Source organism: Suillus paluster (assembly GCF_016628075.1).
Source record: "Suillus paluster strain FC165 chromosome Unknown EDB91scaffold_139, whole genome shotgun sequence".
Classification (NCBI taxonomy): domain Eukaryota; kingdom Fungi; phylum Basidiomycota; class Agaricomycetes; order Boletales; family Suillaceae; genus Suillus; species Suillus paluster.
In genome coordinates, this window is record NW_024537699.1 from 70,850 (window position 1) to 85,398 (window position 14,549).

The following is a 14,549-nucleotide window of genomic DNA, read 5'->3' on the forward strand; positions in this document are numbered from 1 at the left end:
TCCCTTCCAGTTCAGTCTACCATACTTTCACAACCCAATCGCGTACTCATTTGGTCTATTTCTTGTGAAATCGACTCACCACCCACTTTGAGCACCAAAGCAATGACAAAGACTTGCATGAGGCCATGACTCTTATCAGGGAAGTGCTGGTCCATCCAAACTGTTCATTGTGGACGATGAACCAATGACAGTTTGTTTCCTTTGCGACCCATGCTGTGTGCCCCAGCCAAGATCCAAGTCTATCTTAGATTCAATGTCAAAGTCAGCATTTGGCACAATGGCTGCCACAGAACTCGTGTGTACACGATCCAACCAAGTACTGGACTCTGCGTGATCAATGCATTCAGTTGATAGCAAGCTGTTCTTCGCATTGTGGTGTTGCTTACCCTCCTTTGTGTCACATCTGAATAGTTCAGTGTCATTCGAACACAAGCGGAAACCCATCACTCATACAGCTAATGATCTGGCTAGATTACTGATTGTTGAGCCCAACGTCGAAGGCTTCAGCCGTGCATTTCAATATTAGCAGTAGCTATACACGACATTGTAGTATTGTGTGACTTAGTGAAGTGGGCATTGGAGCATCATATACTTAGTGCACTTGATGAAGTATCTGCAATGCATGCGAATACAAGACCGGGTTTGACAAGAACAACACATGACAAGAGCAATGAAACAGCAGGGTGCATTCCATAGTACCAATAATGCCCTCAGTATCTGCATGCATATGTCATAATGAGGGGAATAGTTGGTGCTTCATGCTGGGATAGGTACGCCTCATGCTAGATTTAAAACACTCTTAATTAAATGTTGTTTGTGACATTGGACGAAGGGCTCTACCAGTTTATGGAATGCATGAGGACCTCATCCACCTCATCCAACGAGTAGTGACACAAATAGATATCCTCAACTTCTGCGCATATATGTGCCATAACGAGGTGAATAGTTGGTGCATCAATTTTGGGTTAGGCATTCATGATCTGACATTTCAAATACTCTTACATACCATTTGTGACATTTACCGATGCGATCTACCAGTCTAGGGAGTGATCAAGGACCTCGTTCACGTGCTCCAACAAGGAGTGGCACAGTTTAATTACAGACCACACACATGAGTCCCTCCTTTCAGCCCTTCTCCTTGCCTGGTCCATTTTGGTCTGGCATTCAAAGGCTGGACCAATGAATTTGAGGATGGAAATGCTCGACAGCATGATCTTGTGTGCCGTGAGTTGGATTTTCATCAGAGCCCAGAATTGGTGTCGTCCCAAAGTGTGCACTCCTTCATCACCACCTCCATAGTCATGGATGCGTTGTTGCACATTGAGGTTTCAACCAAGGTCCTATTGCTGCTCTCCCTCTGCCCCACTGCCACATGCTCTCCTCCAGCATCGTTGTCATTCACAGGCTGCCCGTCAACACACCCACTGGGAATGGCCAAGGTGGCAAATGCTTCAGAAAGGATCTCATGAAGGCCGTTTGATAATACCTCCATGTGCTGTCTAATGCGCATGTTGACCATCAGCATGTTGTCATCACCCTTATCCTCTGGGTCATATCAATCCGCAGATGCCTTGTACTTTCCCTTGATCATGTCCTGGAGGGCTGACTTAAAGGGGGGGTGCTACACTGGCTGTGAAGATAGTGTAAGTTACATAGCAGGTAGGCATTCAGATATGCACCAAAAGTCATACACTTTTCCTCAGGCCGTCCACCAGTACTGGGCATGACATGTATTAGTTGATAGGTATTGATTTAGAATAAGGCAAAATCAAGTCAAGTGAACTATGAAGAACGATCCCTTGGTGTGCGATGGGCCAGAGTTAAATAAGTTGTGGATTGTAGATTGTGGACTGTGGATTAAATGTTAGACTAACTCGGATGCAGGTGCTATGGAAGAGTGATCTGGTGGAGTAGTGTCTATGAGTCTGCAGCAACTCAACATTGCATAATAAAGTGCATCCTACATCAGACATTAGGAGCATCAACAGCCGCTGTCCACAGTCCACACATCCACAGTTAGCATGTCTATTTAATCCCGTTTTCTCGCTACTCTTACTATCTACAACACCCATCTCAACAGCATCCAAGATTTGTTATAGCAACTGACACACTTAAATATCTCTACGATCATCATTTTCCATGTTGTAGTGCACAAGAAAACGGCTGGCAGAGGACAGCCCTGACTCTCCTTGCAATAGCAAGCGCACCAGGGGAGCTGTAGACAAGGATTTTACAGGACTGTTCATGGTATGTTACGCTCATAAATCTCTGTACATTAGTTGACATGATATGCAGGATACAGAAGACTATTACATTTGCAAGCTGTGTGACAGAAGCCCTGCATCAGGCATCACCACGCTAGAGGAAGGGCTGCAGACAACAATCAAAATGTTGCAGGCATGACTCCAAGAATTACATGACGATATGGGTCATGCTGAGGCTGATTGTAATTGGGAGATGTATACACATGAGCTGCAGATCACACAGCACACCAACCGTATTGCAGACCTGGAATCCAAAGTGCGGTCCCAGCAAGATCTGCTGGACCTGCAGTCCAAGGACCTGGAATGTCTTGAGGTGAGGACAGGGAGCCAGGAAAAGCGAATTTGTGACCTCATATGTGTGGAACTGCTCAAGGATATGTTAAATGCGGAGTGCCTGAAGATGATGAGGCATGCAATCAAGATTCTGGAGACATGACATTTGCCATCTATCACCTTCGAATAAATCACATACTCAAACACATCACATACAGATACCAATTCCACCTATCTTGCTATTGATTGACCAGGGAGACGCCCTTGACTGTACTTAGCTGCATTTACTGTCATTGGAGCAGCACCAATCAGCGGTGCTCGTGATAGTTACATTTGCCACATATAATTACTACTTTGGGAGTACCAGTACAACAATGGCTGACAATGAATGGAACCTTCTTCAACAGTTGCAGATGGTGTACCTGACATGTCAGCATTCGGGAGTTTGGTGAGGGAAGAGAGTTGTGCCCGTGTGTCATATACCTGATCTGACCGCTCCAATATTAATATCCACTCCGCCTTCCGACCACCTCCGCTCCATCCATCCTCCGCTCCATCCAATCACAGTCCGCATCCGCCCCTACGCTTCCACTCGACCACCCGACCGGTCACCTTCTAGAACGTCTCCACTCAACTGGAACCTCTTTCCCCTTTTAGATATATACTTTCCCCTTTGGTACATAGACCCTTACTTCCGGATCACCGGTAACTCCTCTTACCGCTCGATCACTGATCTGACGCGTACATATTGATATCCACTCTGACTTATGTCTTTGCCTGTGTAAGTACTTACAAATTATATCCTTGGTACATAGCTTTACAACATAGTTCTCCTAATCACTACCTCACACTTAGAAGTATATAACATATTCTGTACTTAGATATTTTCCTCAGTCTTAATATTACTTGTCTTCTTGCAGTTTCTACTTGTGAAAATTCTCAGTAGGACCTTGCCTCCTCCGGACACAAGTTTCATTTTGTTGTCACCTCCAACTTTCCGCTCCGACTTAGAGCTGTGCTCTAAGTCTCCCCCTTTACTTCTCTGCCCCTATCAATCATCCCCCTTACTCCTATCCACCCTCCACCTTATCCTCCGCCTTCTCCACTCCAATCCTAGTCAGCTCACCACTATTAGCACTTACCTCCCGACCTTCAAAGTGGACCAAAGCGGTCCACTCGTCCTATTATCGGACAATGTCGGACCCGCTCCAAATTCAGGGCACGTACTCGGCTAAGGGCACAGCACAAGAGCTGAAACCAAGCCCTGACCCCTCCGCTTCTTGAGCCCGGCATGGTACCTAACACTGTGCATCATATCAAGAGCATTTCCAAATGGTACTGGACTTCATGCTATTGAGGCATGCTATCATTTATGGTATTCCATTTGGATATTGACAATGCGCTACATGGCAGTTCATGTAATTGAGGGTGTGCTCAATAGTGAAAGGCCTCATGAGTTCATTACAACAAAAGTGTATGCTTTATGTCTCATTGTTCTGCTCACTTTTTATCTGTCTTATTAGCTTTTATCCATGAACCAATTCCCTGTGGAGAGGTCCACGCTTGTCGGTAACAACTCCCGAATTGCTGCACCTATTTTGTTGTATAGCAGATTGTCTGGGACATGAACTTATCAAGTCATTTTAGAAAGACATTTCAAACTCGAAAGACAATTTGTTCTTGTGAGCTGGTAAAATCATGGAGGGCATGCCTTGGGGATGTGGCCACAACACGAACATAGGAAGCCTTCTTCCACATATCTATTTGAGTTGAAAAATTATGGGGGCATAGATTTTTCCTTTGAGGAAAGTCTTAATATATCTATTTGAGTTGAAAAATTATGGGGGCATAGATTTTTCCTTTGAGGAAAGTCTTAATATGGTTAGAGAGGGAAAGAGGAAATTATATAATCGGTTACAGAAGGAAAGAAGCATTACATACTTGGTTACAAAGGAAGAACTATGTCTAAAATGGTTAGAATTAATGCCAAGAACAAGAAAAGCAATGATGACTAAGAGGAAAGATGACACAAATGAAAGGAATGGTGACATAAAGGAAAGGAAAGAAGGTACAAAGGAAAGGAATCATGACTAAGAGGAAAGGAAAAGAAGCATGACTAAGAGGAAAGGAAAGGAAGCATGACTAAGAGGAAAGGAAAGGAAAATCATGACTAAGAGGAAAGGACGAACAAAAGGTTAGGTATTCCTTAATTTTTCCTCGTCCCCCCTAATCTATCTCTCCCTTCCCTTATACCTGTCCTTTACACTCTACCATATCCACTAATCTCTCAAACACCTCAAAATACTCTATCTCACTCGTCCCTCAACTCCACCTCCTCACTTTATTTTTTGCTTATTTCACTACAATCCTATCATAACAACATCTCTCATCCCTTCAACCATCCTCTTCAGTCCTCCTCTCATCTCTTACTCAATCCTTCCATACTAATACTTCATCTTCATCTTCATCTGCATTGACTAGTAGCACCACCCCAACACTATCTCCCCCCTGGTAGACGGTCATCTGACACCAGAGCCATACCTAGTCTACTCTGTCAATGTGAACCCTTATCTATAACAATACAACTATGTGAATGACTCTCCCCTGTGTCACGTAAAATAAGTGCTACCAACAGTTCCAGAGAGGGGGGGTAGCTACTTAACTACTTGCCCAGCCTTTCAAATCTCCGTCACCATTCGTCCATTTGGTTACTTTGGCCCCTAGCCTTTCATCTCTGTTAGCCTTCATCCATTTGGTTACTCCTGTGCCCAGCCTTTCATCTCCATTGCCCTTCATCTGCTGCTCATCTTTGCCTACCCCATCCCTGACTTCTTTGCCTCTCTTGCCACTTAAATTCTGCTATTTCATCCCCCACAATTCCCCCCCCCTGTATTTTGCTCTTCCATCCTACTCATCTCCTTCATACTCATGTCCTTAGAGAACACCAATTTAAGACGGAATTGGGAGCACACCTCCCAACCTGGTCTCGTCACCATTTCTGGCATTCAGTATGACCTCTCTCGTGCCTTAGATGGCTCTATCTGCTGTCCTGCTCCTGCCTGCTCAAGTACCTTCCACAGGAGGTCCACCTTCAAGTCCCACTTGCAAACTCGTCCGTCTCTCCTTCTGTCCCTTTATCTCATTCTCTTATCTTCCTTCCTCCTTCCCAGATGATCTATCTCCCCCTCAAGTCCTTGCCTCTCCTCCCCAACTTCAACCTCGTGTGTTCCCTATTTTTCTCTCCATCCCCCCTTTCATATATCTACTTCATCCTCACCTGCCCCAATCCCCCCCTGCTTTCTTTTTCTATCTTCTTCTCTATCCTTTTCTAATCCCTCTCATATTCTCTTCCAGTTTGTCCTCAAGCTCGCCTCCCTCTTCCTCCCCCCTCTCTCCAGCCGTCCCTCGATGAAATTCAACTTCATCCCTATCAGTCTTTCTCTCTCTCCTCCATATATCTACTCCCTTACCCTTCATTACCTCAAGCTATCTCTCATGTCGTCCTTAATTCTGGCCAAGATTATCTTCTCTCCACCCCCCTTTTAGATCAGCTTGGCCTCTCTTTCCACATAGCCCTCAACATTTTCATCTGTATTGCCTACAAAAAGTCTCTCACTGCTGCCATGGTCTCTGGTCACCACAAGGCTCACCATCACCAATCCCTCTCCCAAATTCACCTCCAATCCCTCAACCAATTTGTCCTCCAATACAATGTCTATCACTGCCAAGAAGAAGTTAAGATCCCTGCTCACGACAGCCCTCCTGTCCAGCTTATCGCCCCTCCCTGCCCAGGCTTTCTCTGCACCCAGTCCCTCAATTGCCATTATGCTGCTTGCACCATCACCACCATGATAAACCATGGAAGACTCGCCCACAAAGCATCCTCCCATGCCATGACCTACGACCATGCTCTCGTTCAACAGCTCTTTGAGTCTGTCAGCCATGTCTACTTTGTTGTCCTCCAGCCCATCAGTGTCAGAGACGCCCTTTCCCATTCCTTCCTTCCTTCCCTTGATCTTCTCCTCGTTCCCTCCTCTCCTCTCCCTGACAAGAAGCAAAGGTCCCTCATTTAAAGTCATAGCCTGGGATTGCTTCATACATGACATCCATTCAACTCACAGGCTGAGGCACAGGCTTCATGGGATCTTAAGGTCGACCAAGCTGCTGGGGAACTCTATCTGGCTTGCTCAGTGGAGCAGAGGTTGCACATTGATGCTGTTGAAGATCATCCTGTTCTTATCTGGTCTACCCTTGCCTCCCTATACTCTAGACAGCGTCATAGCATGAGGAAGAAGGCTAAGAAGTGCTCCAGGAAGACTCACAGTACATCAGAGCCAACTGCATTGCACACTCCCACTTCCTCTCCTGGTCCTATCAACTCTAATATCATTGAGTTTGCTGGCACTGCTTGTCTTTGCTCTTTTGACCCTTCCAGCACTATTTGTCCCCTCCAACTTGATGCCACTGTCAACTGGAATGCAGACACAGGTGCCACATCCCACATGACCCCTCATCATCACTGGCTTCGCAATTACGCTCCCAATCACATCCCTATCAAGCTAGCTGACAACACCTTCGTTTATTCTGCTGGTATTGGCACTGTGGTCTTCAACCCAGTCATTGATGGCAAGAGCATTAGACCTGTCGAGTTTTCAAGAGTCTTGCATGTCCCTGATCTTGGCAACAATCTGCTGTCTGTCCTCTACCTCACTCACCATAGTGGCCTCCATGTCACCATTGACTCCACCAAGATATCTTTTCAGCATCCTGCAGGTAACCTAGAGTATAAAACATATCCTGTACTTAGCTAGTATTTTCCTGAGTCTTAATGTTACTTGTCTTCTCCCAGTTTCTACTCTGGGAATTCTCCATAGGACTTGCTCAACTGCAGACACAAGTTTCATCTTGCCTGCCACTAGAAGCCTTTTACCTCCTGACCCTCAAAGTGGATCAAGGAGCATTGCTTAAGGTAATTGTTCTGACTCTGCATTTCATACATTTACCTATTTTCAAATGACACTGCAACATCTTCAATGTACTTGCCATGGTTTTTGGGAGGTGCTGTTAAGACTGTGCTCAGGGGTAAAGTGGAGTCTGAGGGGCTTGGCTTCAGCTCGTATGCTGCGCCCCTTACCTGAGTATGTGCCCCTAATTTCAGGGTGTAGTCTGACATAAGTTCTAGGAGTTCCGACAGGACGTCGGAACGGGGGTCCTCTGAAGGAGGACCAACGGACTACTAGGTGAGCGTGGGAAAGTTGGGTGGGGGTTGTTCCGCCCGACAGGAGGGAAGCGGGAGACTACTGCGGTCAGAACCAACAGTAGAAGCGGAGCGGAAGGAACTGCTTGGACGAAGTCCGAAGCAGAGCGGAACGGAGGGGACAGATGCGAGAGTGTGGGGTCTAGTTCTGACGCACAGGAAGTCAGAGGAGCGGAGGAATGGGGGAACGGGGGAATGGGGGATCGGGGGAATGGAGGAGCGGAGGAGCGGAGGAGCGGAGGAGCGGAGGAGCGGAGGAGCGGAGGAGCGGAGGAGCGGAGGATGGCCAACCTAGGGAGTCAATCCCCTAGGCCAGCTTTAACAGGAGTTGACTAGGATCAGGCCCAAGTCAGAGAACAGAAGAGCAGGGCTTAGAAAAGGTAATATTCAGACTGAGTATCTACAGACAAATGTACATATGTTTATATACTTCTAAGTGATGAGCATAGCATAGCAGAAGGCTATGTGCTGAGTGTACAGGATTACAATAGGATGACTGAGACATACAAGAATAAGGCTCGGGGAACAGTATGTACACGATGGATCAAAATTGCTAGGGTATAGGGATTTACCGGTGATCCGAAAAGCAAAACTATGATACTTAAATGGGGATAGGTGTTATGACCAACGTTCACCAATAATGATGAAGGCGAGTACACAACCACTAGGACTCGGTCAGAAAAGATAGTGAACAAGATGGTATTGAGCATGAACGTCTAAGTCACTACAAGTGTAGGAAACGAAGAGGTTAAGTCTAAGGAGTACTTACGCTAACTAACCTACTTATATACATAACATTGAATAGGAGTCTGAAAGAAATCAGCCAATGAGAAAAGAGTTTTACGATACTGCGGATGACTAAGTATGACATCATGATATATAAGCGAGTGAGTAATATGGCAACTAAATAGAAACCCAAGCTCCGACCGGTTCTTCTTTGGGAAGCAAGATTGTTCTAGCCCGTGGAGTAGGGGAGCCAATCGGGGAAACCACGGGTGATATGTGAAGAGGTGAAGGTGTGACAGGGTGAGGAGTCATGTGACCGGTTCAGGTATTGGAAGTAGCTGAAGGAAAACCAAGGAATGAAAAATGGTTCGTATTTGAAATTTATGACAATAGGACCAGTTGAGTGGTTCCTAGTCTAGGAGTGGACTGGTGAGGCGGTCGGACGGACTAATGGTTGGGCGGGTCAATACAAGCGGAACTGAAGGACCCCTGTGGGTCGGAAAAGCGGAGGGAGTAGGAGTAGGATCGGGCAGACCGATAGGGCAGAGGAGCGGAACCCCAGATAGGGTTGGATGGAAGGGGTATAGGGTCGGGGGACATAGGGGTAGTGTTGGAAAAGCGGAACAGGGTTGGGCGGAGGTAGCAGGGCTAATCCTGCTGAGATGCACTTTGTGCATTGTCGGGGAAGGAGGAATGGAGCGGATGGGGAAACAGGGGGTTGGACCAGCAGTAGGGATGCTTATAGGTGGTACTGGGGGTACTTGGATCCAGTATATGACAGGTGCAAGGCTCAAATAATCCTTGGTCAAGCATATGAGCATCATCAGCAATGTCTTCCCAAAGAGGTGGAGCCTGAACAGGCTCAAGTGTTGACTTCAGGGGGGAGGTAGGCATGCACCTGTTGGTATGTTTCCTTACACTGACAAGTGGGACCTTGACCCATGTCTTCCTACCTTTCCTGCCCCTTGCTTCCACCCTGAGTGATCTTCATCTTAATTCTAATGTCATGGGCTGAGGTTTCGCTGAGGCAGGTAAAACCATTTGTTGTTCCATTACGGTGTAATCCAGTCATGTTGTTGGCTTATTGCAAATTCATTGGATGAAACTCACTGATAAAGTATGGGAGGAAATGGACCCCTAGGATGGTAATATATCAGCAGAACAGACAGGTGCTATTTGGGACATGAGTGAATTGCATATGTCATCCTAGACCTGATATCTCAAGACATTTTCCATAGGCATGATGATAATGAGGCATTGGGAGATGGGGGACTGGGAGGATATTGAACCAATGTGGCAGGAGTATGCACAAGCATAGTTGAGTGAGTATTCAAGCCATCAGGATGCTGAGGCAGTCATTCATGATTTGGGTGTTAGGTGCTGAGGTGAGGGATGGAGGAAGACAGGAGAAGGGATGTCAAAAACAACCAAGGAAGTCAGCCTTCAAACTTGAAGTGGTGGAAGGCATGCCTTTGCTTCTGGAGACCATGCAAACAAAGCTTGAGGAGAAGAAGGCAATAGTGAGGGCATTTCTTACAATGAACTATCATGAGTCTGCATTGGCAACATCCTGTGAGAATCAGTTGACCAGATGTGCCCAGGGATCTGTTCTGGCATCAACAAGGCCTTTGTCCCATGGAGCACCATTGTACAAAGCGAGGATGACTTTGTTAGTTACAGTGATTGAGCACCTTATGGTGCGAGTTATTTGTCTTATGATGTTGTTTCCTCTATTGGACTCTTACTTAGCATGTGATGTGAATTCCTTACTTACTTAGGTAGTGTTTACACTTGTTTACATAGACTCGCCCATAGGTAGCAAGTCCTGTGTTGGTTGCTCTTTAGCAACTGACACTGGACTATAGGTATAGTACACTCACTAGTTTACACAACACAATAGCAACTGACACTGGACTATAGTCCTGTTCACTCTTATTAGCTCACTTGTGGCTTGGTTCACTTAGTTATTCTAACAGACTTTGTATCATGCATGTATCTTCCAAGTGGCATGCATTTGAAGGAGCCTTCGAAGATGCAAAACTCAGATGCAACAGCCTTGCTGAACTTCAAAGTGGTATGCTCGCCAGGAGAAAGGTGAAGATTCAATGTTCTGGTGCAAAGCATGGAGGAACAAACATGGCAACATGGTAAAACCAGTCTCAACTAGGGGATTGGATGAGTCATTGTCCAATGAGAGCCTGTTCAGTAACCAGTATTTGGCTAACATTACAAAATGCAACGTCAACTTTACGATTGTGGCATGAGTGGCTGCGGGCAGAGTCTGAAAGCAATGCGGTAAGTCAATAAGGAAGATCAAGCTCATACTGAGAGCCATGATGGATCCCGGGCCAATGCCCCTCGACCGACCACTTTTTACTGTGCCCCTGGTCCCCCAGGGCCATCTCATTGCTGCCCAGCTTAATCGCCCAGCTAATCAAAATCAGCTAGCGCAAACTCAAGTCCAGCAGCGTGCTTTTCACTATATCACTCTGCTTATCAATATCCTTCTTGCTGCTGCAACCCACATACTTACATCAATACATATCCCTGATGATCCAGAGCCCTACCACATGTCGGCACTTACTGGTCAAGAATGGGTGATAGAACTCATTGTTGGCCACCCTGAATGAATTTGCTGTGAGCTCGGTGTGCATGCACATGTATTTGAGGGTCTTGTCAATGAGCTTCGTGCGCTTGGTCACACGAACTCACGCCATGTCCCCCTAGAGGAGCAACTTGCTATCTTTCTCTACTCATGTGTCACAGGGCTTACTGTAAGACATATTGGAGAGCACTTCCAGTGTTCGAACAAAACAATTTCTCGGTGAGTTTAATTTATTTATTCAACATTCCCCCCCTCGTCTGAACGTCACCTCTATCAAAACCGCAAAGGTTTTGTGTCACAAAACTGCCTTTTCAGCTGCGATTTCGACTGCAAGTTTACCTTTGCGCTTACTGGCTGGGAAGGATCAGTAACTGATGCGCGTCTCTGGGATGAAGCTCTTGAGGGGGGCTTAAATCTTGCACCTGGCAAGTACTTTCTTGCTGATGCTGGGTTTCCCTCGTGCCATGAGCTCCTAGTGCCTTATCACGGTGTCCGCTACCATCTTGCAGAATGGGGGTGTGCCAGCATTAGGTGAGATGACTTTTTTCAACACCGGCTCAAATTGACACTATTTTTAGACTGGTCAATAAGAAAGAGTTGTTTAACCTGTGACATGCCTCTGCACGCAACTTGATCGAACAGATTTTCAGCGTCTTGAAGCAATGCTTTCACATTTTGTTGCTCTTGCCAGAGTATAAAATGCAGATACAAGTGTGCATCCCCACTGCGCTTTGTGCACTCCATAATTACATTTCCATCAACAACCCGGATGAAGGGTCCCTCCTACAGGCTGCTGTCATCAACGACAACCCCACACATCAGGGGCAGCCTGACAAAGCTGCCCCTGACGATGCTGCCCCTGATGATGCAGATGCAAACGCAAGCACAAGTGCAAATTCAAACGTGCTGCGTGATCACATAGCAACGCAGATGTGGGATGACTACCAGACTTACATGCGAGAATGAGAGGATGTAGATGATGATGACGATACATTGGCAATGGATGAAATAGACTCAGATGATGAATTTGGCTTTGAGCAGGATGTAGACGACAGCTAGCAATCAATTCATGTATCCTACATACAAGAACTACAAGTGATATGCATGATGCGCGTCATTGAGTAAAAAAAACAGTGAAAACACGATGAGAGTTATATTGAACGAACGCGAGAGATATTGGATGCAGTAGACCTACAAGGTGATGGTTTGCCTTGCCTCCATGATGACCAAATGTAAGAATGGTAGGCTTAGCTCGGGCTGCGTGATTTCCAATTAAGTAGCACAAATGATTGGACTCCTCATGAATGCATGCATAAGTTCCAGTTTGTCCTCTGTCGACAAGCCCTCCTCCTTTTGCATGTTCTGCAAGGCATGTGATCTTTCATCAGATATGCGGCTCTTGTCAGTGACAGTGAATGATGTTGTGATAGAGTCTTTCAGGCAGTTGATATTGCCTTGCAGGTTCATCAATGCAGCAGTGCTGGCGGCCTCCTTTATGGCCTTCTTGCTAGATGAAGCCCGTGTCTTGTTGGTGCCGCCGCCAACATTACTTCCACCCTGTGCCGAAAGCTTCACCTTCTTTGTGTCCAAATGTGCTCGTGGCACCTGCGACATAACAGATTCTGACATCAGTGTGGAAGAGGTGATAGAGGGAGGCACAGTATTGAAAATCATGTTAGTATGGGAGTGCTTTCCGGAGCTGGATATGGGGGCAGCAGTGACTGTGGAGGTTGAGGCCACGGGCATGGGGATATGAAGGGGTGGGAAATGCCATGAGAAATTGTCAGTGGTAGCTGGGCCATCTGATATGCTTGCGTCATAGTCCCCAGGGTCATCGCTGGTAGAAGCACCTGTCCCACTAGTACAGGCACCTGCCCCACTGGTAGAGGAACCTGGCACCAGCTCATTCTCTGTGGCAAAGCTAGTGGCTGCCAGTGCAGCCGGATTATAAGCTGCCACCCCATGCGCAGCACTGACTGTTAGAATAACCAAGTGAACCAAGCCACAAGTGAGCTAATGAGAGTGAACAGGACTATAGTCCAGTGTCAGTTGCTATTGTGTTGTGTAAACTAATGAGTGTACTATACCTATAGTCCAGTGTCAGTTGCTGAAGAGCAACCAACACAGGACTTGCTACCTATGGGCGAGTCTATGTAATCAAGTGTAAACACTGCCTAAGTAAGTAAGGAATTCACATCACATGCTAAGTGAGGGTCCAATAGAGGAAGCAACATCATAACACAAATAGCTCGCACCATAAGGTGCTCAATCACCACAACTAACACTCCCCCCTGATTGTGCACCTCTACACATCTCAGCTCCCCCTCAACATACTCAGTCCCATCATCTGGCAGAACAACTGCACCTTGGGTCGAGCCAATGCCTTGGTCAAGATGTCAGCTGGCTGGTCAGCAGTGGGCACAAACACTGGTGCAATAATCTCCTTGTGCACCACATCTCGAAGCCAATACCAGCTGAGATCAAGCTGCTTCATCCGACCATGGTGCTCTGGGTGCTTGGCCACAGAGATGGCGCTCTGGTTGTCGATCCTAAGCACAGAGGGTGCAGTGGCAGGGAAGCCCATCTCAACAAGAGATTTCGCATCCAGCGGATCTCCTTGCCTGCCTCAACTGCAGCCATGTACTCAGCTTCAGTGGTGGACAAGGCCACAATGCTTTGAAGCTTCGACGACCAGGAGACAGCACCAAGGCCAATCTTGACCAGGTAGCCACCAGTGGAGCGACCAGTGTCTTTGCATCCACCATGATCAGCATCAGAGAATGTGGAGAAGAGTTCGATGGAATTGGGATCAGGAGCATAGGTGATGGAGTAGTCTGCAGTGCCTTTCAGATAGCGGAGCAGGTGCTTGACAGCTTGCCAATGGGCAGGGCCAGGTTGGAGTTGAATCGAGCAAGGCAGCCAACAGTGTAGGCAATGTCTGGGCGAGTGGTGGTGGCAAGATACATCAGAGCACCCACAGCTTCAAGGTAAGGAGTGGATCGCATGTCCTGAGTCTCATCAGCAGTCTGGGGACACTGAGCACGAGTGAGTCGAAGATTGGGCTGCATGGGAGTGGAGACAGGCTTGCAATCAGCCATGCTGAAGCGATCAAGGATGTCAAGGCAGTACTGGTGCTGGGAGATGGTGATGGAGTGCTTGGAGCGATCCCTGTCAATCTTGATGCCTAGAAGCTGGGTGGTAGGGCCCAAGTCTCGAAGCTTGAAGTGCTGAGACAAGTCCTTGATGATCTGATCAATTGCAGAAGCAGACTTCGATGCAAAGGTCATGTCATCAACAAAGACAGGCAAGATGATCCTGACTTCACCCTTGACATAGATATAGATGCTGGCATCAGAGTAGGACTGGGTGAATCCAATAGACTCCAGAACAGAGCGCATTTTCTTGTGTTGAAATACCAAGTGAC